Source organism: Triticum aestivum, chromosome 5B, assembly GCF_018294505.1.
Source record: "Triticum aestivum cultivar Chinese Spring chromosome 5B, IWGSC CS RefSeq v2.1, whole genome shotgun sequence".
NCBI classification, from domain to species: Eukaryota; Viridiplantae; Streptophyta; class Magnoliopsida; order Poales; family Poaceae; genus Triticum; species Triticum aestivum.
Genome location: NC_057807.1, coordinates 480810568 through 480835728, shown reverse-complemented (window position 1 = coordinate 480835728; position 25161 = coordinate 480810568).

The window sequence follows — 25161 nt, the reverse complement described above, 5'->3', positions numbered from 1 at the left end:
AGGGCCCTCCGTGACGGGCACCTCGGTTGATACCTCAAGCGCACTGATCGAGGCTACGGCCGTGGAGGTGGCCGAGGTGGAGGACGCAGGGATGGATGTGACCATCACTAGGAGTGGTGTAACCATTCTCGGGAGGACCGCTGGCAGGGCCAGCCTCACGAGGGTGCTTGGAGGGAGTAACCTCTTGAGGAGCGCCCTCAGGGCAACACCGGTCTTCCTCCACTGCCTCCGCCACCAAGAAGGAACAAAGATCATCACCAGGACGAAGGGACTGGGGGCTTCCAAGAGCCTCGAGCCATTGCCCGCATCCTGGGCGGCTCCCAGGCCCCAGCCTCTCACCGCATCTTCAAGCAGTTCGCGCGTGAGGTGAACGCGACGCTCCCCAAGCCCGAAGAAACTTGCCCGCTCAGGTGGTCCAAATGCGCCATCACCTTCAGCTCCACAGACCAGCTCAAGTGCGCTGCCACTGCCAGCGCGCTCCCCATGCTCTGCTCACCCGTCATTAGCAACATGGTCGTCACCAAGACTCTCATCGATGGTGGAGCGGGGTTCATTGTCATATCTATTCAAATGTTCGACAGGCTCCAAGTGTCGTACTACCAGCTTCACCCGACCAAGCTATTCTCAGCAGTGACCGACGGTTCCACACACCCGATAGGGCAGGTACGCCTCCCTGTCACCTTTGGCAAACACAACAACTACCACACCGAGCTCATCGACTTTGACATCGTCAACATTCGCCTGCCATATAACACCATCCTAGTGTACCCAGCACTGGCGAAGTTCATGGCAGAGACACACCACGGCTACAATATCCTCAAGATGCCAGGAAGCGGCGGTGTCATCACGGTCGTATGCCAAGAAAAGGATGCGGCGTGCTCACTCGAGCGCGCCTTCCAGGCTGCAGCAGTCGAGGACCCTGAAGACGAGGGCGGCGTCCTCTCTCCTGAGGTCGCCTCCAAGACAAAGAAGCTGTAGCATGGTTAGGGATCTTGCGAGGAAGCATCGCCTGAGGATGTCACGCTGAGCCTCGCATCCTTGGACGGGGCGCCTTCACCTATCGCATAGGAAGGCGTGCACGACACCCCTCTTAGGTTGGGCTTGGGGTCTCTCCTCTGGAGGGCCTTAGACCTAGCCGGGATCACGAGGGAGGCGCTCAGGCACCATGCGGAGGCACGCTTCCCAGGAGAAGGCGTCAGATAGAAGGCACCGGGCGTTCAGGAGTTCATCGGCAAGGCAATTGAGGAGATTCAAGAGGCAAGGGTTCTGCAAGGCGATCGCCGCCAACCGTGAGGCGCGACTCACTGCCCTGGCAAGGGTAAAGAGTTCTGCGTCTGCATCGACATCCCAGGGCTCAATAGGTCCGCATCTCGACAACTCTTCTAGCCGTCTCATGTCGGCCGATGCGAGGGTCCACCCCATAGCTACGTCTGCATGCCCTTCGGCCTGCCAGGCTTAGCTGTGGCGTTCCAATGCTGCACAAGGGACGCCTTGGCGGCTCGCGAGGCCAGGCACCAGGCGACCCTGGTGGAGATCTAGGTGCATCTTTGGGAGCCTCTCGAGTCCCTTGGGCCTCTCAAGGCTAGGGGCCTGGGTGGCTCATGAGGACCGACTCCAGCAGCGCGCGTCTTCTACTACCCCGACATCTCTTCAGCGACGGTACCAGGTGCCATCTCTCTAGTTCGTTCATTTTGGGGGCACCCCATGGGCTGCATCATCCCCAAGCCATAAGGGTCCGTCCCTGCGGCATGTAACCCTTTTTGCATCTTCCAGAGCTAGTTTACCTTCCTTTACATGCTACCTTGAGATTATCAACTGCCTGACCGGCGCTTCATCGCCAAGAACGTCTCGCGCCCTTGTGAGCCCTCCTGTGACCGCCCCATGATCAAGGACTGGCACGACATCTGTGCTTGGGTCCATCCCTGCAGCGTCACTAAACCCAAGAGACTGAGCTCTAGCTCGCGGCCAGTCCCCGTGTACGTCACCTCCCATGGCCCTTGGTGCCTTGTTCTCGCATGAGCTAATCGCGGGCGGATGAGTGAGGGTGCGCGACCTAGTGCCCCCATGGCCACGGGAACCGTCTGCATGTTGTTTTTCTTCAGGATCTTTGCATGAGAAGACTGGGCACGTCGTTTGTGCTTGGGTCCGTCCCTGCAGCATCAATAAACCCAACAGATGAGCTCTGTCTGGCGGCCCGGCCCCGTTCATGTCACCTCCTGGGGTCGTTGGTGTTTGTCCTTGTCATGCAATAGCCTCAGGAAACTCATTCGGCACAGGCTGCCTAACCATCTTGCAGGACTAATACTAGTGTTCCCAATCAAGCTCAAGCGCAACCCGCCTTGAGGTAGGGCCTCGTGAGTCCTGCGCTGGCTCATAGGTGCCCATATACACCTCCTCCAGCCCTGTCGTGCAAGCCACATGTCAGGGCGGGGCTATACACGCCCCGGGGGCTCTCCTCAGAGGGAGCCCCCTCCCACGCACCAGTGGAAGCACCATGCTCCGCGCTGGCCGTTGACACTGCCGAGGAGCGGCTATGCCTGTGCAAGAGCGGAAGCGCTATGCTTCGCGCTGGTGATAAACAACTGGGGGTGGCCTCGCGGCTGCATTAACCTCAGGGAGCTTCCAGGCCAGGTGTCCAGCCTCACCGCGCTGCTCTCCCTAGGGAGGGTAGCGCGAGGGGGCTGGGCACGGGGGCCACGCTCAGGTCACACCTGGCGTACCCCACCTCCCAATGTCCCATGGACCTGGTCTTCGCGCGCCCCTCCTGAGCGAGAGCCCGGCGAGGAAAGGTATGATGGCCCGTCAAGGGGGACTCCTGAGCATCGCATCTCAGGAGCCTAACTGGTCACGTAGCCCCTCACCCCTTGGTCTCGTCCTGGTGATCCAGATGACCCAATGATGGTTAAGGTATGCGCGGGGCCAGGCCCTGCCGACGCAGAACGCCAAGTCTTGACTCTCGTCCTTTTCAAGCCGTTCGTACGTCAAGGGGGACTCTTGAGCATCGCATCTCAGGAGCCTAACTGGTCACATAGCCCCTCACCCCTTGGTCTCGTCCTGGTGATTCAGACGACCCAACGGCGGCTGAGGTATGCGCGGGGCCGGGCCCTGTCGATGCAGAATGTCAAGGCTTGCCTTAGCAGTTTTGCCTAAGTTGTTCGCACGTCAAGGAGGACTCCTGAGCATCGCCTCTCAGGAGCCTAACTGATCACATAGCCCCTCACCCCTTGGGCTCGTCCTCGCGATCTGGATGACCCAACGGCAGCTAAGGTATGCGCGGGGTCGGGCTCTGCCAATGCAGAACAACAAAGCAAATGGAAAAAGTCAGGGAACCACAATCTAATTATTACAAAACATATTGTTCCAAGCAAACAGTTTTAGATGCCTCCACGAGGCATGCTACAAGATACAGGATGAACAGGAAGGAGTAGTGTCGCCAAGTTGCCTCTTCAGCCTTGGGTGCCATCACCTACCAATAGAACCTCATCACCAGCAGCGTCGCCCGTCCCCTCGGCCCCAACCAGAGGACCGACGACAAGGAACTTTCTCAGCAGGGCGTCCATGGAGCTCTCCACGGCGGCAGCAGCAGCGCTGCAGGAGTCGGAGTCCACGTGCTCGAGGAAGGCCGCGAAGTTGAAGCTGGTGTCCCGGAGATAGAGATGGCTAAAGACGCATGTAAGGGCCGAGGAAGAAAGCAAGCGAGCCTCACCTTCCACCAAGGACCCAAACCCGTTGACGGCGTTCTCAAGCATTGCCATCACCTCAGGGAGTAGGGTGACAGGGCTCTCCCTTGGGGCCACCACCATCTTCTTCGAGGGGTCGTCCCCAAAAAGTAACGGCTGAGCTTTGTGGAACCTCGCCTCAAGAGAGGCAAGGGTGCTGCGCTCCATGGCGGCCTCTTATTTGGCCATGGCAAGGGACGCCTGGGCTGCCTCCGCCTCCTCCTTCAGCTTCTCAAGGTGGCTATGCTGTGCAGCCTATTCCAGGGCTGCCTTCTTCAGCTCAGCATCGCGATCGGCAATGGCAACCTCCTGGGCCTTCAGCTTTTCCTCTCACTCCTGGAGCTGGCTGGCCTAGGGGGCATGTTCATCCTGAAGAACCATCAACTTAGCCCCACTGTGCGGCACCGATCTTTGGCTTCCGTGGCCTCCCTTCGCACCAGGTCGCGCACGCCAGCAGCCACCCCAAACGCCTTCTGTGCCTCCTCGACAGAGCTCTAGGCCGCTTGGACGGACGCATCAGCCTGGAGTCATCCAGAGATTAGCCCCAGGCGCCCCAATGCTGCGCGTCGGTCTGGGCCCTGAAGCTCACCTTGGAGAAGGTTCAGTGCCGCTCGTGCCTCCTCCAGGGCTCCGGAGGCGGCAAGAGCGCCATGGCCCAGCTGCGCGCCGGGTGAGAGAGAAGATGTCCTCAACACCAAGGCAGGAGGAACCGCAGCAGCAGGAAGGACTGGGGGCTCCGGAGGCCAGGCGACATCAGCAGCCGCAGCAAGGATGGGTGCCGACGGGGTCAGCCCCGCTAAAGCGGCCGGCGCCTACTGAGGACGGGATTCTGCTCTCTGAGAAGCCAACGTTGCCGCTGGAGTCAGAGGGGTTGCAGCATTCTCCTTCGCCAGGGCTATGGCGGCCACCCTGACGCGCTCGACCACGGCAGCCCCAGCGTCCTCCTTCTTCTTCTTCGACGACTGCTGCCCAACAACGGACGAAGACGCTAAGCATCGCATCAGGAATCAATAAAAAGATCGAGGCAAAGCACTCACTGGTCAGACAAGATGTAGTTCCGCTTCAGGCTCAACAGCGAGGGCTTCGCCGGGGCAGCCGGAGCTGCGCTCTTAGGAGCAGGAGAGCACGCGGTCGGCACCACCCGGGACACTGCGGGCGGAGGCGGAGGACTGCCTGGGGGATCAACGCTATCTAGCCCTTCTTCACAGCCGATCGCTTGGGTTGCTTCGAGGGGGCCGCCCCAGAACTCGTTGTGACCCCTGGGGGCAAGTCAGCTCTACCACCGGAGGCGCGTCATGATCATCATCATCAGGAAAGTTGCAGAGGAGCTCCATCTGCCTCGGTGGCCTTGGAGGAGTGGTCACCGGAGGACAGGTTCACCAATGAGGCGGGCGGCACGAGAGGCCCTGTCAGCACGGGCCCAAACTCGTCAAAGATCGGCATGGCAGCGGCAACCTCCTCCCCATCATCTCGGCGGTACAGCGGGAGCCACTCCTCCGGAGGACCGCTCGGATCCTTGCCAGTTAAGTAAAGCGACACCTTGCTCAGTTCCTCCTCGAGAAGGGCATCCTGGTGTAGGCGGATCTTGTCGTCCGTGCCCCCAAGCTTCCACAAGGGGCGGGAGCGATCCTGGAGCGGTGCTAGGTGCTGCATAAGCAACTCCTTGATGATCATGGCCCTCGTTAGCTTCTCATTCTTCAAGTCCTCCTCCATCTTCTTCATCAGCGGCTTCAGGGAAGGGTCGGTGATTTTCTCAGAAAGCCACCCCTTCTTGGAGGAAGGGAGCTCGTTGGCAGCTGCAGCGGGTCCCTCGAGCACTTGGCGTCCATTAGGACCCACCTCTTCAGGGCATCCTCCACCTTCTTCCTGGCGCGGGAAATCGCATTGCCGCCCCGAGCCACAACGAAGCTGACGCACTGAGCAGTTCGGTCGCCACCCATGCGGAGGAAGAAGAAGTGGCGGAGCATGGCGACAGAGGGCATCACCCCCACGAACTCCTCACAGTAGAAGGCGAAGATGGACAGGAGGAGGATGGAATTGGGGTGAATATGGAGCGCGTGAAGGCCATAATGATGGAGGACGGCATAGAAGAAGCAGGAGAATGGGGGCACCTGTCCCAAATAGACGTTGTGGAGGAAGAAAGGATAGAAGGTACTGTTTGCGGGTTCCGGCCTAGCAGCGGCGACTTGGAGCGCAATCTTCCTCCACTCGTTATCCTCGCTCGCCGTCAGGAGAAGCACGGTCTGGAGCTTCTCCATGGTGACGGAGGGCACGGTCAACACCGGCTCGTACCAAGCGAGGCCAGCAGCCGAGGCTGGAGCCTTGGTCTTCTCAGCAACCATTGAGCAGAAGATTGGAGGAGAGAATCGGCAGATCTGGTGAGTTCTTTCGGTGCTGGGAGAAGGGGATCTGGAGCAAGACGAAGGGGAGGCAATGAAAGCACGGCAGCGGAAGGGAACCTTTTTGTCAGACGAAAACATTTGCCAAGGCAGCATGGGCCAGTGGAGACGCCCACGTCCCATCAATCGCCACGCATCATCAAGGCCGCAGGCGGTTAGGGCCCGAGGTGCTCCGCACTTGCCCTTTGGCTTCGCCTGGAAGCCAAGTCCAAGTGCTTCTTGGGCCCGGGGGCTATTGTCAGCGTTCTGGATATGGGGGTATCCAGACTTGCCTGCCTACGGCCCACCACGTGGCTCCACCAACGTCCTGGTATGGCCCATCTTCTGCATCGATGACTCAAGACCCTCGCGAGGGGCCAAGCCTCTTCAGGCTGGCTCCCGAGGGGCGGAGAATTCTATGCAAGATGCACCTCACGAGGCTCAGCTGATGTGAGCCATGACGACCAAGGCCAGGTAGGCGCCAGCGGGCACAGAGCGCCAATTTCCTCTTAGGTGCAAGGGAGGCAAGCCACATGCGTGGAGTCCCAAGGAATCAACCAAAGATTTCCATTCTAGTGCAGCAAGACCAAGACCGCTAGGACGGCAGGACGGAGGTCATCACTGAGCCCACGACTGCGTGACCACCAGGGGCTTTTTGCAAGCGAAGACCACTTTAGTCAGGATAAGCTGTACTACTTGTCCCCTTTCAAATCTAGCCATTGTGGAATCCCTTCCCGCCAACATTTGGGAAGAGGACCAAGGCCACTATAAATAGGACTTAGCCACCACCATAGAGAGGGGGGCATATCTAGTTCAGGACGGATCGGATCCACTCTCATCTAACCACCTCACCAGCTCTCTTGAGCTCAAGAACACTTCACCTCCTGAGGCCCTTTCATGCTCAGCCCTTTGAGGCAATCCACCAAAATGCTGGAGTAGGGTATTACACCGCAGTGTGGCCCGAACCAGGATAAATTGTCGTATCCCTTTGTCTCTTCGAGCTCGACGCGCTAGGCTTAGGAGGATTGCGAGTAGGCAGGCTGGGTAGATTGAGATCTCCACACGCACTCTAGAGTTCAAACCTTTCAAGGGTTTGCGGAACCCGTAATCCGACACAACGGGCGGCGGGGAAGGGAGCCTCTCCCTGTATGGGGGAGGCGGCAGGTCACCTCGTCGTTCCATCGCCCGTGGGCGGCCATCTCGATCATGCTCAATCGTGATGTGGGTGCGCTGACTGCCGCTAGCAGCCGGCTCTGGGTCTCTTCGGCCACGGTCGCTGACTATTGGGGACAAGGAGGTCACGTCGTGCTCGTGACGAGGGGGACGATTCTCGTCTTGCACGCCGCCAGGTTCCCCCACGCGGCGGCTGGTTTGCTGCACGGTGGCCGTGTCGAGGAGCTGCTGGACGCGCTCCATCATGCAACACTTCTCGTTGCCTTCTAGGTGGTCCAGCTCGTCTGCCGCCGTGTGGGCGGCGCGCAAGTTCTCCGTCGGGGTGGCATATACTGGACGGTCGGCCCCCAACATGCCGGAAATGGCAGCGCCATGTTGCCAGACCGCGCCCAGTCTGCTGGGCTTGTCGGCAGCCGGTGTCCCACCTATGGCGCGGTCGATCTCGCGCTGGTAGACTTCGGTGACGCGCCTCATGGCGGCCAACTTGTTGGCGCTGTCGAGGAGCGAGATGCGATATGACTCTAGTGTCGCACCATCCGCGCCCTCCTCGACTAGAGCGGCCAGGCCCTATAGCATGGCCTACAGCAGGTCTCGGTCTGCTCCGGCAGAGGGTCCATCGTGGCTATTGACCAACACCTCCATGACGGTGTTGGCGCTGGCATCGCCGTCCACGTGAGGGAGCGGATCATCAATGATCTCCATGTTGTTGGGGTAGACGTTAGTCTGCACCATGTTGGAGTTGATGAGCATCTCGATGGGCGGGTCTGTGGAGCCGATGGACTCCGAGTCGAAGGCGGGCTTGCTGGCGAGGTGGAGCTTTCCAAGGAGTTCAACGAGGCAGCTCTTGGAGCTGACCGATCCCGCGTCGGGCGCGGGCTTGTCGACGAGGTGGATCCCACCGATGAGATTGGCGAGGGAGCTCGCGACACAGGAAGCCACCATGCCGTCCAAGGTGTCGGCGCAAGCGCCATCGGGCACGCTGGGCTGGCTGTGCTCGTGGGGAAGGAAATGGGTTCCTCTTCAGAACATGTCTCAGGCCAACGGTGCACCTTGCCCCACGGTGGGTGCCAAATGTCGTGGTATTTCCTCGACATATGCCAACGGGTGGCTAATCATGTGTGGGGACAAGAGAACATTGCCAGGCTCTAGAAGCGGGAGTAGGTGAAGGAAATATGCCCTAAAGGCAATAATAAAGTTGTTATCTATATTTCCTAATATCATGATAAATGTTTATTATTCATGCTAGAATTGTATTAACCGGAAACTTAGTACATGTGTGAATATAGTCACTAGTATGCCTCTACTTGACTAGCTCGTTGAATCAAAGATGGTTAAGTTTCCTAGCCATAGACATGACTTGTCATTTGATTAACGGGATCACATCATTAGAGAATGATGTGATTGACTTGACCCATTCCATTAGCTTAGCACTTGATCGTTTAGTATGTTGCTATTACTTTCTTCATGACTTATACATGTTCCTATGACTATGAGATTATGCAACTCCCGAATACCGAAGGAACACTTTGTGTGCTACCAAACATCACAACGTAACTAGGTGATTATAAAGGCGCTCTACAGGTGTCTCCGATGGTACTTGTTGAGTTGGCATAGATCAAGATTAGGATTTGTCACTCCGATTATCGGAGAGGTATCTCTAGGCGCTCTCGGTAATGCACATCACTATAAGCCTTGCAAGCAATGTGACTAAGGAGTTAGTTGCGGCATGATGCATTACGGAACGAGTAAAGAGACTTGCCGGTAACGAGATTGAACTAGGTATTGAGATACCTACGATCGAATCTCGGACAAGTAACATACCGATGATAAAGGGAACAACGTATGTTGTTATGCGGTTTGACCGATAAAGATCTTCGTACAATATGTAGGAGCCAATATGAGCATCCAGGTTCCGCTATTGGTTATTGACCGGATACGTGTCTCGGTCATGTCTACATAGTTCTCGAACCCGTAGGGTCCGCACGCTTAACGTTTGGTGACGATCGGTATTATGAGTTTATGTGTTTTGATGTACTGAAGGTAGTTAGAAGTCCCGGATATGATCACGGACATGATGAGGAGTCTCGAAATGGTCGAGACGTAAAGATCGATATATTGGATGACTATGTTTGGACTTCGGAAGGGTTCCAGGCAAGTTCGGACATATACCGGAGTACCGGGTGGTTACCGGAACCCCCCGGGGATTATACTGGGCCTATTGGGCCTTAGTGGAGAAGAGGAGGGGCGGCCAGGGCAGGCCGCACGCCCCCTCCCCCTCTAGTCTGAATTGGACAAGGAGGGGTGCGGCGCCCCCTTTCCTTCCTCCTCTCTCCTTCCCTCCCCCCTTCTCCTACTCCTACTAGGAAACAAGGAGTCCTACTCCCGGTGCGAGTAGGACTCCCCCCTTGGCGCGCCCTCCTCCTTGGCCGGCTGCCTCCTCCCTAGCTCCTTTATATACGGGGGCAGGGGGCACCCCAAGACACACAAGTTGATCATTGATCGTTAGCCGTGTGCGGTTCCCCCCTTCCACCATAATCCACCTCGGTCATATCATAGCGGTGCTTAGGCGAAGCCCAGCATCGGTAGCTTCATCAACACCGTCATCACCCCATCGTGCTGACGGAACTCTCTGTCGGAGCTCTACTAGATCCCGAGTTCGTGGGACGTCACCGAGTTGAACGTGTGCAGATCGCGGAGGTGCCGTACATTTGGTACTAGGATCGGTCGATCGTGAAGACGTACGACTACATCAACCGCGTTGTCATAACGCTTCCTCTTACAGTCTATGAGGGTACGTGGACGACACTCTCCCCTCTCGTTGCTATGCATCACCAAGATCTTGCGTGTGCGTAGGAATTTTTTTAAAATTACTACCTTCCCCAACAGTGGCATCAGAGCCAGGTTTATGCGTAGATGTTATATGCACGAGTAGAACATAAGTGAGTTGTGGGCGATACAAGTCATACTGCTTACCAGCATGTCATACTTTGATTCGGCGGTATTGTTGGATGAAGCGGCCCGGACCAACATTACGCGTACGCTTAAGCGAGACTGGTTCTACCGACATGCTTCACATATAGGTGGCTGGCGGGTGTCAGTTTCTCCAACTTTAGTTGAATCGAGTGTGGCTACGCCCGGTCCTTGTTGAAGGTTAAAACAACACTAACTTGACGAAATATCGTTGTGGTTTTTGATGCGTAGATAAGAACGGTTCTTGCTCAGCGCGTAGCAGCCACGTAAAACTTGCAACAACAAAGTAGAGGATGTCTAACTTGTTTTTGCAGGGCATGTTGTGATGTGATATGGTCAAGACATGATGCTAAATTTTATTGTATGAGATGATCATGTTTTGTAACCGAGTTATCGGCAACTGGCAGGATCCATATGGTTGTCGCTTTATTGTATGAAATGCAATCACCATGTAATTGCTTTACTTTATCACTAAGCGGTAGCGATAGTTGTAGAAGCAATAGATGGCGAGACGACAATGATGCTACGATGGAGATCAAGGTGTCGCGCCGGTGACGATGGTGATCATGACGGTGCTTTGGAGATGGAGATCAAAGGCACAAGATGTTGATGGCCATATCATATCACTTATACTGATTGCATGTGATGTTTATCCTTTATGCATCTTATTTTACTTAGATCGACGATAGCATTATAAGATGATCTCTCACTAAATTTCAAGGTATAAGTGTTCTCCCTGAGTATGCACCGTTACGAAAGTTCGTCGTGCTGAGACACCACGTGATGATTGGGATTGATAAGCTCTGCATTCACATACAACGGGTGCAAGCCAGTTTTGCACACGCAGAATACTCGGGTTAAACTTGACGAGCCTAGCATATGCAGATATGGCCTCGGAACACTGAGACCGAAAGTTCGAGCATGAATCATATAGTAGATATGATCAACATAGTGATGTTCACCATTGAAAACTACTCCATCTCACGTGATGATCGGACATGGTTTAGTTGATATGGATCACGTGATCACTTAGATGATTAGAGGGATGTCTATCTAAGTGGGAGTTCTTAAGAAATTTTATTAATTGAACTTTAATTTATCATGAACTTAGTACGTGATAGTATTTTGCATGTCTATGTTGTTGTAGATAGATGGCCCATGCTGTTGTTCCGTTGAATTTTAATGCGTTCCTAGAGAAAGCTAAGTTGAAAGATGATGGTAGCAATTACACGGAATGGGTCCGTAACTTGAGGATTATCCTCATTGCTGCACAGAAGAATTACATCCTGGAAGCACCACTAGGTGCAAGACCCGCTGCAGGAGCAACGCCGGACATTGTTAATGTTTGGTAGAGCAAAGCTGATGACTACTTGATAGTTCAGTGTGACATGCTTTACAGCTTAGAACTGGTACTTCAATGATGTTTTGAACGTCATGGAGCATATGAGATGTTCCAGGAGTTGAAGTTAATATTTCAAGCAAATGCCCAGATTGAGAGATACGAAGTCTCCAATAAGTTCTATAGTTGCAAGATGGATGAGAATAGTTCTGTTAGTGAGCATATACTCAAAATGTCTGGGTATAACAATCACTTGATTCAACTGGGAGTTAATCTTCCGGATAATAGTTCATTGACAGAATTCTTCAATCACTTCCACCAAGCTACAAGAGCTTCGTGATGAACTGTAATATGCAAGGGATGAACAAGACAATTCCCGAGCTCTTCGCGATGCCAAAGGCCGCGGAGGTAGAAATAAAAAAGGAGCATCAAGTGTTGATGGTTAACAAGACCACCAGTTTCAAGAAAAAGGGTAAAGGGAAGAAGGGGAACTTCAAGAAAAACGGTAAGCAAGTTGTTGCTCAAGTGAAGAAGCCCAAGTCTGGACCTAAGCCTGAGACTGAGTGCTTCTAATGGCAAAGGGACTGGTCACTGGAAGCGAAACTGTCCCAAGTATTTGGCGGATAAGAAGGATGACAAGGTGAAAAAAGGTATATGTGATATACATGTTATTGATGCGTACCTTACTAATGCTCGCAGTAGTTGTTGGGGAACGTTGCAGAAAATAAAAAAATTCCTACGGTTTCACCAAGATCAATCTATGAGTTCATCTAGCAACGAGAGAGAGGAGTGCATCTACATACCCTTGTAGATGGAGCGGAAGCTTTCAAGAGAACGGGTTGAGGGAGTCGTACTCGTCGTGATCCAAATCACCGGAGATCCTAGCGCCGAACGGATGGCACCTCCGCGTTCAACACACGTACGGTCAGGGAGACATCTCCTCCTTCTTGATCCAGCAAGGGGGAAGGAGAGGTTGATGAAGATCCAGCAGCACGACGGCGTGGTGGTGGATGCAACAGGGATCCCGGCAGGGCATCACCAAGCGTCTGCGAGAGGGAGAGGTGTAGCAAGGGGGAAGGGAGGCGCCAAGTGCAAGGGTGCGGCTGACCTCCCTCCCCCCTTTTATATAGGGCCCCTAGGGGGGCGCCGGCCCTAGGAGATGGGATCTTCTAGGGGGGCGGCGGCCAAGGGGGTGCCTTGCCCCCCAAGGCAAGTGGAGGCGCCCCCACCCTAGGGTCCCTAGGCGCAGGGGGGGCCCAAGGGGGTGCACCAGCCCAGAAGGGGCTGGTTCCCCTCCCACTTCAGCCCATGGGGCCCTCCGGGATAGGTGGCCCCACCCGGTGGACCCCCGGGACCCTTCCGGTGGTCCCAGTACAATACCAGTGACCCTTGAAACTTTCCTGATGGCCGAAACTCGACTTCCTATATATAATTCTTTACCTCCGGACCATTCCGGAACTCCTCGTGACGTCTGGGATCTCATCCGGGACTCCGAACAACTTTTGGTTTACTGCATACTCATATCTCTACAACCCTAGCGTCACCCAACCTTAAGTGCGTAGACCCTATGGGTTCGGGAAACATGTAGACATGACCAAGACGCCTCTCCGGTCAATAACCAAAAGCGGGATCTGGATACCCATATTGGCTCCCACATGCTCCTCGATGATCTCATCGGATGAACCACGATGTCGAGGATTCAAACAACCCCATATACAATTCCCTTTGTCAATCGGTACGTTACTTGCCCGAGACTCGATCGTCGGTATCCCAATACCTCGTTTAATCTCATTACCGGCAAGTCACTTTACTCGTACCATAATGCATGATCCCATGACCAGACACTTGGTCACATTGAGCTCATTATGATGATGCATTACCGAGTGGGCCCAGAGATACCTCTCCGTCATGCGGAGTGACAAATCCCAGTCTCGATTCGTGCCAACCCAACAGACACTTTCGAAGATACCCGTAGTGCACCTTTATAGTCACCCAGTTACGTTGTGACGTTTGGTACACCCAAAGCACTCCTACGGTATCCGGGAGTTGCACAATCTCATGGTCTAAGGAAATGATACTTGACATTTGGAAAAGCTCTAGCTAAACGAACTACATGATCTTTGAGCTATGCTTAGGTTTGGGTCTTGTCCATCACATCATTCTCCTAATGATGTGATCCCGTTATCAATGACATCCAATGTCCATAGTCAGGAAACCATGACTATCTGTTGATCAACGAGCTAGTCAACTAGAGGCTTACTAGGGACATGTTGTGGTCTATGTATTCACACGTGTATTACGATTTCCGGATAATACAATTATAGCATGAATAACAGACAAATATCATGAACAAAGAAATATAATAATAACCATTTTATTATTGCCTCTAGGGCATATTTCCAACAGTAGTGACTGGGTATTTGATACTGGTTCTGTTGCTAATATTTGCAACTCGAAACAGGGACTACGGATTAAGCAAAGATTGGCTAAGGACGAGGTGACGTTGCGCGTGGGAAATGGTTCCAAAGTCGATATGATCGCGGTCGGCACGCTACCTCTACATCTACCTTCGAGATTAGCTTTAGACCTAAATAATTGTTATTTGGTGCCAGCGTTGAGCATGAACATTATATCTGGATCTTGTTTGATGCGAGACGGTTATTCATTTAAATCTGAGAATAATGGTTGTTCTATTTATATGAGTAATATCTATTATGGTCATGCACCCTTGAAGAGTGGTCTACTTTTATTAAATCTCGATAGTAGTGATATACATATTCATAATATTGAAGCGAAAAGATGCAGAGTTGATAATGATAGTGCAACTTATTAGCGGCACTATCGTTTGGGTCATATTGGTGTAAAGCACATGAAGAAACTCCATTCTGCTGGACTTTTGGAATCACTTGATTATGAATCACTTGGTACTTGCGAACCATGCCTCATGGGCAAGATGACTAAAACTCCGTTCTCCGGAACAATGGAACAAGCAACAGATTTGTTGGAAATCATACATACTAATGTATGTGGTTCGATGAATATTGAGGCTCGCGGCAGGTATCGTTATTTTCTCCCCTTCACAGATGATTTAATAAGATATGGGTATATCTACTTAATGAAACATAAGTCTGAAACATTTGAAAAGTTCAAAGAATTTCAGAGTGAAGTGGAAAATCATCGTAACAAGAAAATAAAGTTTCTATGATCTCATCATTGAGGAGAATATTTGAGTTACGGGTTTGGTCTTCATTTGAAACAATGCGGAATAGTTTTGCAACTCACACCACCCGAAACACCACAACGTACTGGTGTGTCCGAATGTCGTAACCGCACTTTATTAGATATGGTGCGATCTATGATGTCTCTTACTGATTTACCGCTATCATTTTGGGGTTATGCTTTAGAGACGGCTGCATTCACGTTAAATAGGGCACCATCTAAATCCGTTGAGACAATGCCTTATGAACTGTGGTTTGGCAAGAAACCAAAGTTGTCGTTTCTTAAAGTTTGGGGCTCTGATGCTTATGTGAAAAAGTTTCAACCTGATAAGCTCGAACCCAAATCGCAAAAATGTGTCTTCATAGGATACCCAAAGGAGACTGTTGGGTACACCTTCTATCACAGATCCGAAGGCAAGACATTCGTTGCTAAGAATGGATCCTTTCTAGAGAAGGAGTTTCTCTCGAAAGAAGTGAGTGGGAGGAAAGTAGAACTTGATGAGGTAACTGTACCTGCTCCCTTATTGAAAAGTAGTTCATCATAGAAATCTGTTCATGTGAATCCTACACCATTTAATGAGGAAGCTAATGATGATGATCATGAAACTTCAGATCAAGTTACTACCGAACCTCGTAGGTCAACCAGAGTAAGAGCCACACTAGAATGGTACGGTAATCCTATTCTGGAGGTCATGTTACTAGACCATGACGAACCTACGAACTATGAGGAAGTGATGATGAGCCCAGATTCTGCGAAATGGCTTGAGGCCATGAAATCTGAGATAGGATCCATGTATGAGAACAAAGTGTGGACTTTGGTTGACTTGCTCGATGATCGGCAAGCCATCGAGAATAAATGGATCTTCAAGAAGAAGACTGACGCTGACGGTTAATATTACTGTCTACAAAGCTCGACTTGTTGTGAAAGGTTTTCAACAAGTTCAAGGAGTTGACTACGATGAGACTTTCTCACCCGTAGCAATGCTTAAGTCCGTCCGAATCATATCAGCAATTGCTGCATTTTATGATTATGAAACTTGGCAAATGGATGTGAAAACTGCATTCCTGAATGGATTTTTGGAAGAATAGTTGTATTGAATGCAACCTGAAGGTTTTATTGATCCAAAGGATGCTAACAAAGTGTGCAAGCTCCAGCGATCCATCTATGGACTGGTGCAAGCATCTCGGAGTTGGAATAAACGTTTTGATAGTGTGATCAAAGCATATGGTTTTATACAGACTTTTGGAGAAGCTTGTATTTACAAGAAAGTGAGTGGGACCTCTATAGCATTTCTAATATTATATGTGGATGACATATTGTTGATTGGAAATGATATAGAATTTCTGGATATCATAAAAGGATACTTGAATAATAGTTTTTCAATGAAAGACCTCGGTGAAGCTGCTTATATATTGGGCATCAAGATCTATAGAGATAGATCAAGATGCTTGATTGGACTTCCACAAAGTACATACCTTGATAAAGTTTTGAAGAACTTCAAAATGGATCAAGCAAAGAAAGGGTTCTTGCCTGTGTTACAAGGTGTGAAGTCGAGTCAGACTCAATGCCCGACCACTGCAGAAGATAGAGAGAAAATGAAAGGTGTTCCCTATGCTTGAGCCATAGGCTCTATCATTTATGCAATGTTGTGTACCAGACCTGATGTGTGCTTTGCTATTAGTTTAGCAGGGAGGTACTAAAGTAATCCAGGAGTGGATCACTGGACAATGGTCAAGAACACCCTGAAATACCTGAAAAGGACTAAGGATATGTTTCTCATTTATGGAGGTAACAAAGAGCTCATCATAAATGGTTACGTCGATGCAAGCTTTGACACTGATCCGGATGACTCTAAGTCACAAACTAGATACGTGTTTATATTGAATGGCGGAGTTGTCAGTTGGTGCAGTTCTAAACAAAAGCATCGTGGCGGGATCTATGTGTAAAGCGAAGTACATAGCTGCTTCGGAAGCGGCAAATGAAGGAGTCTGGATGAAGGAGTTCATATCCGATCTAGGTATCATACCTAGTGCATTGGGTCCAATGAAAATCTTTTGTGACAACACTGGTGCAATTGCCTTGGCAAAGGAATCCAGATTTCACAAGAGAACCAAGCACATCAAGAGACGCCTCAATTCCATCTGCGATCAAGTCAAGGAGGGAGACATAGATATTTGCAAGATACATACGGATTTGAATGTTGCAGACCCGTTTACTAAGACTCTCTCACGAGCAAAACATGATCAGCACCAAGGCTCCATGGGTGTCAGAATCATTAGTGTGTAATCTAGATTATTGACTCTAGTGCAAGTGGGAGACTGAATGAAATATGCCCTAGAGGCAATAATAAAGTTGTTATTTATATTTCCTTATATCATGATAAATGTTTATTATTCATGCTACAATTGTATTAATCGGAAACTTAGTACATGTGTGAATATATAGACAAATAGAATGTCACTAGTATGCCTCTACTTGACTAGCTCGTTGAATCAAAGATGGTTAAGTTTCCTAGCCATAGACATAAGTTGTCATTTGATTAACGGGATCACATCACTAGAGAATGGTGTGATTGACTTGACCCATTCTGTTAACTTAGCACTTGATCGTTTAGTATGTTGTTATTGCTTTCTTCATGACTTATACATGTTCGTATCACTATGAGATTATGAAACTCCCGAATACCGAAGGAACACTTTGTGTGCTACCAAACGTCACAACGTAATTGGGTGATTATAAAGGTGCTCTACAGGTGTCTCCGATAGTACTTGTTGAGTTGGCATAGATCAAAATTAGGATTTGTCACTCCGATTGTCGGAGAGGTATCTCTGGGCCCTCTTAGATAATGCACATCACTATAAGCCTTGCAAGCAATGTGACTAATGAGTTTGTTGCGGGATGATGCATTACGGAACGAGTAAAGAGACTTGCCGACAATGAGATTGAACTAGGTATTGAGATACCGACGATCGAATCTCGGGCAAGTAACATACCGATGACAAAGGGAACAATGTATTTTGTTATGTGGTTTGACCGATAAAGATTTTTTGTAGAATATGTAGGAGCCAATATGAGCATCCAGGTTCCGCTATTGGTTATTGACCGGAGACGTGTCTCTGTCATGTCTACATAGTTCTCGAACCCGTAGGGTCCGCACGCTTAACGTTCGGTGATGATCGGTATTATGAGTTTATGTGTTTTGATGTACCGAAGGTAGTTTGAAGTGCCGGATATGATCACAGACATGACGAGGAGTCTCGAAATGGCCGAGACATAAAGATCGATATATTGGATGACTATGTTTGGACTTCAGAAGGGTTCCGGGCAAGTTCGGACATATACCAGAGTACCGGGGGGTTACTGGAACCCCCCGGGGAGTATAATGGGCCTATTGGGACTTAGTGGAGAAGAGGAGGGGCGGCCAGGGCAGGCCGCGCGCCCCCTCCCCCTCTAGTCTGAATTGGACAAGGAGGGGGGCGGCACGCCCCTTTCCTTCCTCCTCTCTCCTTCCCTTCCCCCTTCTCCTACTCCTACTAGGAAAGAAGGAGTCCTACTCCCGGTGGGAGTTGGACTCGCTGCTTGGCGCGCCCTCCTCCTTGGCCGGCCGCCTCCCCCTAGCTCCTTTATATATGGGGGCAGGGGGGCACCCCCAGACACACAAGTTGATCATTGATCTTAGCCGTGTGCCATGCCCCCCTCCACCATAATCCACCTCGGTCATATCGTAGCGGTGCTTAGGCGAAGCCCTGCGTCGGTAGCTTCATCAACACCGTCATCACACTGTCGTGCTGACGGAACTCTCTGTCGAAGCTCTACTGGATCGTGAGTTCATGGGACGTCACCGAGCTGAACATGTGTAGATCGCGGAGGTGCCATACGTTCAGTACTAGGATCGGTTGATCTTGAAGATGTACGACTACATCAACCACGTTGTCATAACGCTTCCGCTTATGATCTACGAGGGTACGTGGACGACACTCTCCCCTCATGTTGCTATGCATCACCATGATCTTGCGTGTGCGTAGCAAATTTTTTAAAATTACTGCGTTCCCCAACAGTAGGCAAGACCATAAATGACGGTCGGTCTTCCCCAGGTTCGGGGCTCTCCTTGGAGATAACACCCCTATTCCTGCTCTGCGGGGTCTCTGCATCACTATGATCAGGTGAGTAGCTACAAGAGTGCTCCTTGAGCTGTTTTGGCTAGAGGAGGAAGAAGGCAAGGCTAGCTCTACTCCTCTCCTAGCTATGTAGGTGGAATGGTGGTCTAAGGGCTGGACTAGAAGCTGAACAAGCTAAACCCTTTGCATGGGTGAACCTGGGGGGTTTATATAGGCCTACCCCCTAGGGGTATAATGGTAATCTGGCTGGTGTAGGACCCGACCGTTAGTGTCTCTAGGCTCTGGCTTCTATGCCGACAGCTGGGGCCCGCCGCCTGGTGGTCCCTGTCGGCAGTCGTGGGCTCGGCCAACAGGTAGGGCCCACCGCCTGCGGGCCAGGAGGATTGTGCTGCACTGTGGCCTTGCCTCTAATGACGATAGCTTGGTCGGGGGACACATTGTTGGGGACACCGATCACCTATGGGGTCGCAAGGATCCCCTTTTACGTTCGGCGGGGCGTTAGTTGCACGAGCAGGTCGAGCCGTTAGCACACAAAGGATTTTTATCCAGGTTCGGGCCGCAGTGATGCGTAATACCCTAGTCCTGCTTTTCTGGTTATATGAGTGTTCTTGAGCTTTTGAACTAGCTACGATGTGTGCCTTGTCCAAAAGTCTGAATCCTCTCTCTGTATGCCTCGGGCCTCCTTTTATACACGAAGGGTTGCCATAGCGGAACACATTAGGTGGCAAGCTATAGTGATCAAGCTTATCACTGGTTCCACGTAGGACAGACGCATTTAATGCGCTGCCTACGTGTCCTTCCACTTTATTGGGGATGGAAACAGAAGCCATCCCGTCCTTCACTACTCCTCCTTGCTCCGACACGCGTCCAGGATGATAAGGCATGCAGCACCACGCTGGCTAACTAGCTTCTATGTTGGCACAATGGTAGGCTTCTATGAAGATCTGCATGCTGCCACGCAGGCGCCTTCTTGGTTGGCATGCTTATCGTCGCACTAGAGTGGCGGTGAGGTGGCGAAACCTTGCCGGGCACGGGCTTGGCCGTGGCCCAGCGATCGTCCTTGACAAGGCTTGCCGGGGGCTTTGGAGTCGTTCCCGACAAGGGTCTTGTCGGCTTTTCTGGTCTTACCGGGGGTCTTCATCTTCTGATCCCACGTGGACTCCTGGGTTGCCAATCTTTGTGAGGGGTCGCATACTACCAGGCATGTGCTCTCCAAATCTTGGTCTTAACATTGTCGATGGTGTCAGAGCTCTCAACCCCAAGGGTGATGGCCTTGTTGGTCTCTTCGCAAGTTGCACCGGCAAGGAGCTTGCCGGGGCCTCACGTGTCGCCTCGGCAAGGCTTGTTGCCGGGCGTGGCCCCGCTCGCCTCTTGCTGCTCGTTGCCTTGAGTGTCTGTCTTGGTGGCCTCTGTGTCTTTGTCTCGCCTCCTGCCATCCTCCTCTGCCTCACCAAGCCCTGCCGTGGGAGTGGCTGCGACCCTTCGTGCACAAGTAAGGGGTACGGAAGTACCCACACTTTTGTACACCGATAGGAGCCCCCGGGCCTGGGCCACACATAAGCGCAAGGCGTAGTTGGGCCAAGCGCAAAGTAGTGCGCGGGCGGGTGTGGCAGAGGCGAACCGCCACGATCTTTTTGGCAGTTACGCCTCCCCACGACCCATGTCGAGGGCCTGATGTGGGGGTCGTGTGCAAGGTGGCCTCAGCATGCTTGCGTCATCTCGCAGTAAATAGCAAAGAGGCGGCTCGTGCTCCCTTCTTTATTAAAAGAGGAAGGAATCTGCAGGGGCGCTACTCATTTACTAAGTGGACTCGGATCGGAGCTTGCATGGCGCCGCCCGCCATGGTCACAGGGTGGAAAACGGCTGTCCCACCTTTCATCACGCCCCCGCCTGCTCCGCCACGTACCCTCATGCATTGGGAAGGGCAAGCGGCGGGCGCGGAGGACGTGGGAATTAATGTCAAGGCAGAAAATCAGGCGCCTGTTGATTGGTGGAGCGGGCCGGTTCTAGTTCCCCATGCTTCAAGAGGCCGCATTGGCCATGCGAGACGGCCGCCCCTTCGGATGGGTGGCCAGGCTCCGGCCTTGCTCTTCTATAAAAGGGGAGAGGGACGACACTTCTCCACATTCGCCCTCCTCTCCCCCTCTTGCTCGCTATCTCCCTCTGACGCACCATCGCGAAAGGGCGCGTTGGTGCTTCGGTGGCGGCGACGAGGACTTCTGATCGACAATGCGTCCCTCCTCTTCCGGAGCCTCCGGCAGCAGAGACCGCCGCGAGGGGGAGAGGACGGGGACAAGGCCGAGGTCGTCGCGGTGCTCAGGGAGGAGGTGGACGGGGCGGTGTCCCAGCCATGCCTCCGCCGGCGGCCCTCCCTTCGATGGGCGGCCACATCAGGGACCCCTATGAGTTCTTCATTATGCTATATAGGCCTGTACGCAGCCGCCTCCGGCTTCTGACCCCGTTCGCCCGGGTGATGGAGCAGGAGGCTCTGCGGTGCTTGCGGCTTCACATGAAGGACTGCGGAATGGCACCATATGGGCCGATGTTGACTTTCCCCGCCCCCATGTCATGTATCTTCGTCGGGGGTGGAAGGCTTTTGCACGCGCCCACAGCTTGACGGAGGGGCACATTCTCCATTTTAAGTTAATGGAGAACGGCCTGCTCTCCGTCAAGGTCTTTGGGAACTCTGGAATTCGCTTAGGGTGCTGCGTGGAGAGCTCCATTAACGATGAAAGCTCCTCCGCCAGCGACAGTGGCGAGGAGGACAGCGCCAGCGACGACGACGGCAGCGGGCGGGAGGACGACGGCTTCGACTCTGGCTGACCGGCACTGGCCGCACCATCATCTGGACCGCTCCCTTCCCCGGCAACGCGCCTTGACGGGGGCCTTGTCCTGCTGTGCCTAGCGACGGTTGTTGGCGTGCTTCCTCGTCAAGATCTCCATCGCCCAGTTCCTCATGCCCATCACCTTGCGCGGCCTACTGTGCCTAGGGAGGAATAGGGCAAGAACGGGGATTACAGGACACTTATCTTTCTTTTTTTAATTTGTAGGCACTTGCCAAATCTTATTTTCCTAGGAAATGTACTCTACCGAGCCCATGCTTATGTTTTGGAATATCTGTACTTGCATCAGCATATCAATGAAAAAGATAAGATTTTGCTGGGAACTCATGCACGTACGCATTCACCTTTTTCATGAACATAAATGAGTCTCCTCGGCAAGCTACCTTGTCGGCTTCCTATGCCTGCCGGAGAATCACATCTGCCAGGTTACAGGCGCAGGGCCCAGCCCCCTGCTAGACTCTTTTTACGCAAGGTTTGCAACTACCCCAACTGAACCAGCGTTTGAGTCGGGACGGGAGCACCCAAGTTTAAAGAGAGCGGCGAGGTTTTCTAATGCGCAAGTCACAGGTTACGAACATGAATGGGCAAGGGAGGAACTTTATCTGGTTGGGTTGTTGGTGAAGATGTCGTGCCAAGCAGTCTTCTCAAGGGTGAGGGTACGGAGCCTCGGCGGTTTCCCAGCACCTGTTTAGAATTTAAGGTAGCACAAAATCCCTGGCAAGTACGCTTGCATACATACATATATAAACATGGAAACTAGCAGGAAATTTACATGCTAAAAGCTATCTGGCTATGTGATGTGGCACGGACTAGCGAGATGCCAATTCGTGCGTGTAGATGGCCCGATCTTTCACGGCGATGCTTGATCAACAGTTCGTCCCCTTGTTCCTCCTCGCAACCTTCAAGATAATTTTCACCTGTGTACAAAAATACACAAACGAAAATAATGACCCCCTTGGATCAGCACGTAGGCGTCGATGTGATGATCAACCCTCCATCGCTAGTAAATTTCCACGATGGAAAAATATCAGATAATACACAAGATATGGCCGTCCATAACTCGGACGCTTTTCTGTATGTCTCATACTCAAAAATAAACTCAAATTGTTCCCTACATGGCCGAAGCCTCTGCCCTTTTATATGGCGCACTGTAACCTGGACTCCTAGTCTCTCACGTCATGTGCTAATCTTTACCTAATAATAAAGCAAATTGGGTTTCTTTCGTCCGTCATGACACTTTTTTCAGAAAAATCCCTCTATTTCAGTGAATTCAACCCGCGGTCCTGTTTTAAGTTAAAATGAAACGTTATTTTTGTATTTTACACAAAAGTCCCTGTATTTTTTTTGAAATCAACCCGCAGTCCGGATTTAAGTCACACCCGAAACGCTATTTTACATTTTTCGAAACCCCCCTGATGTTTTAGGTAATTCATCCGCGGATCATATTTAAGTCAAACATTGTTTTTTTAAATCATCCATACCTTTTAAACCGTAACTCCGATTTGAACATGTTATATATGAAATTTGATTAGAAAAATATGTAGAATAAGAATATGAGATTATTTTTACCTGTTAAGTATTTTTTAATATTATTTTGAAATATATTTGAGATTTTCTAAATTATCTGTATCTTTTAAACCGTAGCTTCGATTTTAACATATTATATATGAAATTTTACTAGAAAAATGTGTGAAATCTAAATATGATGTTAATTTACCTGTTAAATCTTTTTTAAATATTGTATTGGGAGCAAATTTATAATTTATAGCGTAAGATCCGTTTTCCTTTCGCACCGTCAGTGATCCGGATTACAAATAAACACCCCACTATAACAATATAGCAAAAAGTAAATATCGATAACTACACGTGCATACCTCTGAAAAATGTCGTAGGGGAAAACAACAGATTTCTCATCACGAGAGTGAGAGAAAGCGAGAGAGGGGGGAGTGAGGAGAGAGGGAGAGAGAGACGCCTTAACCATATTCAAACACGTTTTTGTTTTGTTTTGTGTGAACACCGAGGCCATCGCCGACGAGGGTAAGAAGGAGGATAAGTGGCAACACAAATATGATGCCTCACAAAAATAAAGGAGATGGACCTATTGTGGTCTTGAGTGATGGTTGTTGGGTTAAGAGCGTGTGTTATGTTTTCTCTCCCGTTGCAACGCACGGGCTCTTTTGCTAGTGGTAACTAATAAAAGGATCCTAACTAGAAAAAGAAAATGACTCACGTACCATGCTAGTTATTAGCTAACAAACCAAAGTAGGACTACTAACAAATATTCATTAGGATTCTGCCTATCATAAGTTGAAACAGAGGCGTACGAAAATTGGGCTCTACTAAAGCTAGCGCTGGCTCCTCCTTCATCTGCAGTATTTTCTTGTGATCCGGCCCATGCAATTTCCTTTTCCTTTTGTTTCCAAAACTACCTTGATTTCTTGCTATCTCTTGTGTGCCTGACTTTCCTTGTATCACTTCTTTGCTTGAACTTGATCGCACAGCTTTATATGTCATCATATGTACAGGACCATGCACCCACGTGCCAATCTTTCTTGAATTCAATAAACGTGTCATATAATTGTTCTTTGGTCCGTTCATTACAGAACTGATTCTCGGTCCACATAATTGGCGCATACGACCATCATTTCCCTCATGAAATCGAGCCTCATGCATGGCATTATTTTTCACAACCTTTTCATGATTTGACCCCTTAACTGGCTCAGCATAAGTAACATCAACAATCAATGGTTTCATGGCCGTATCATCCTCCCTTCCTTTAAACGAAACCGTCCTCGGTTTCGAGTCTAATTTTTGTACAACCTTCCTCTCTGGAATTTGCATCTCAGTTGTGATTGCACTATCTGCCATTGGTTTCAGCACGTGCTTCCTTCCGCGATGCATAAACATGTATGTGTTGGATCTTCCTGCATGAACTGCATCATGTTCAAACTGCCATGGTCTTCCCAATAGCAACTGACATGCGTCCATCGGCACAACATCACAGTCCACCTTATCAAAATAATCTCCAACTACAAACTTCACACGTACCTTATGTGTGATCTTTAATTTTCCGGAGTTGTATAGCCACTTCACGTGGTGCGGTTGCGGGTGTCGCCACATAGACAAACCCAATTCTTGCACAAGATCTTTGCTAATGGCATTGGTAAAACTGCCACCATCAATTATCATCTTGCATGCACGATCCTGGATCTTGCATTGTGTCTTAAAAACACTCCACCGCTGTCCCTTTGCACCATTGTTAATTTTTACCTTCTCCACCAAAAGATTCAGCCCCTCTATCGGTGCATCAACTTCTTTCTTTCTTTCTTCCTGTTGTTCTTCTCTTTTTAGCAAACGATTTTTCCAATCTGCCCTAAACACATCCGTTGGCATGGGAACAAA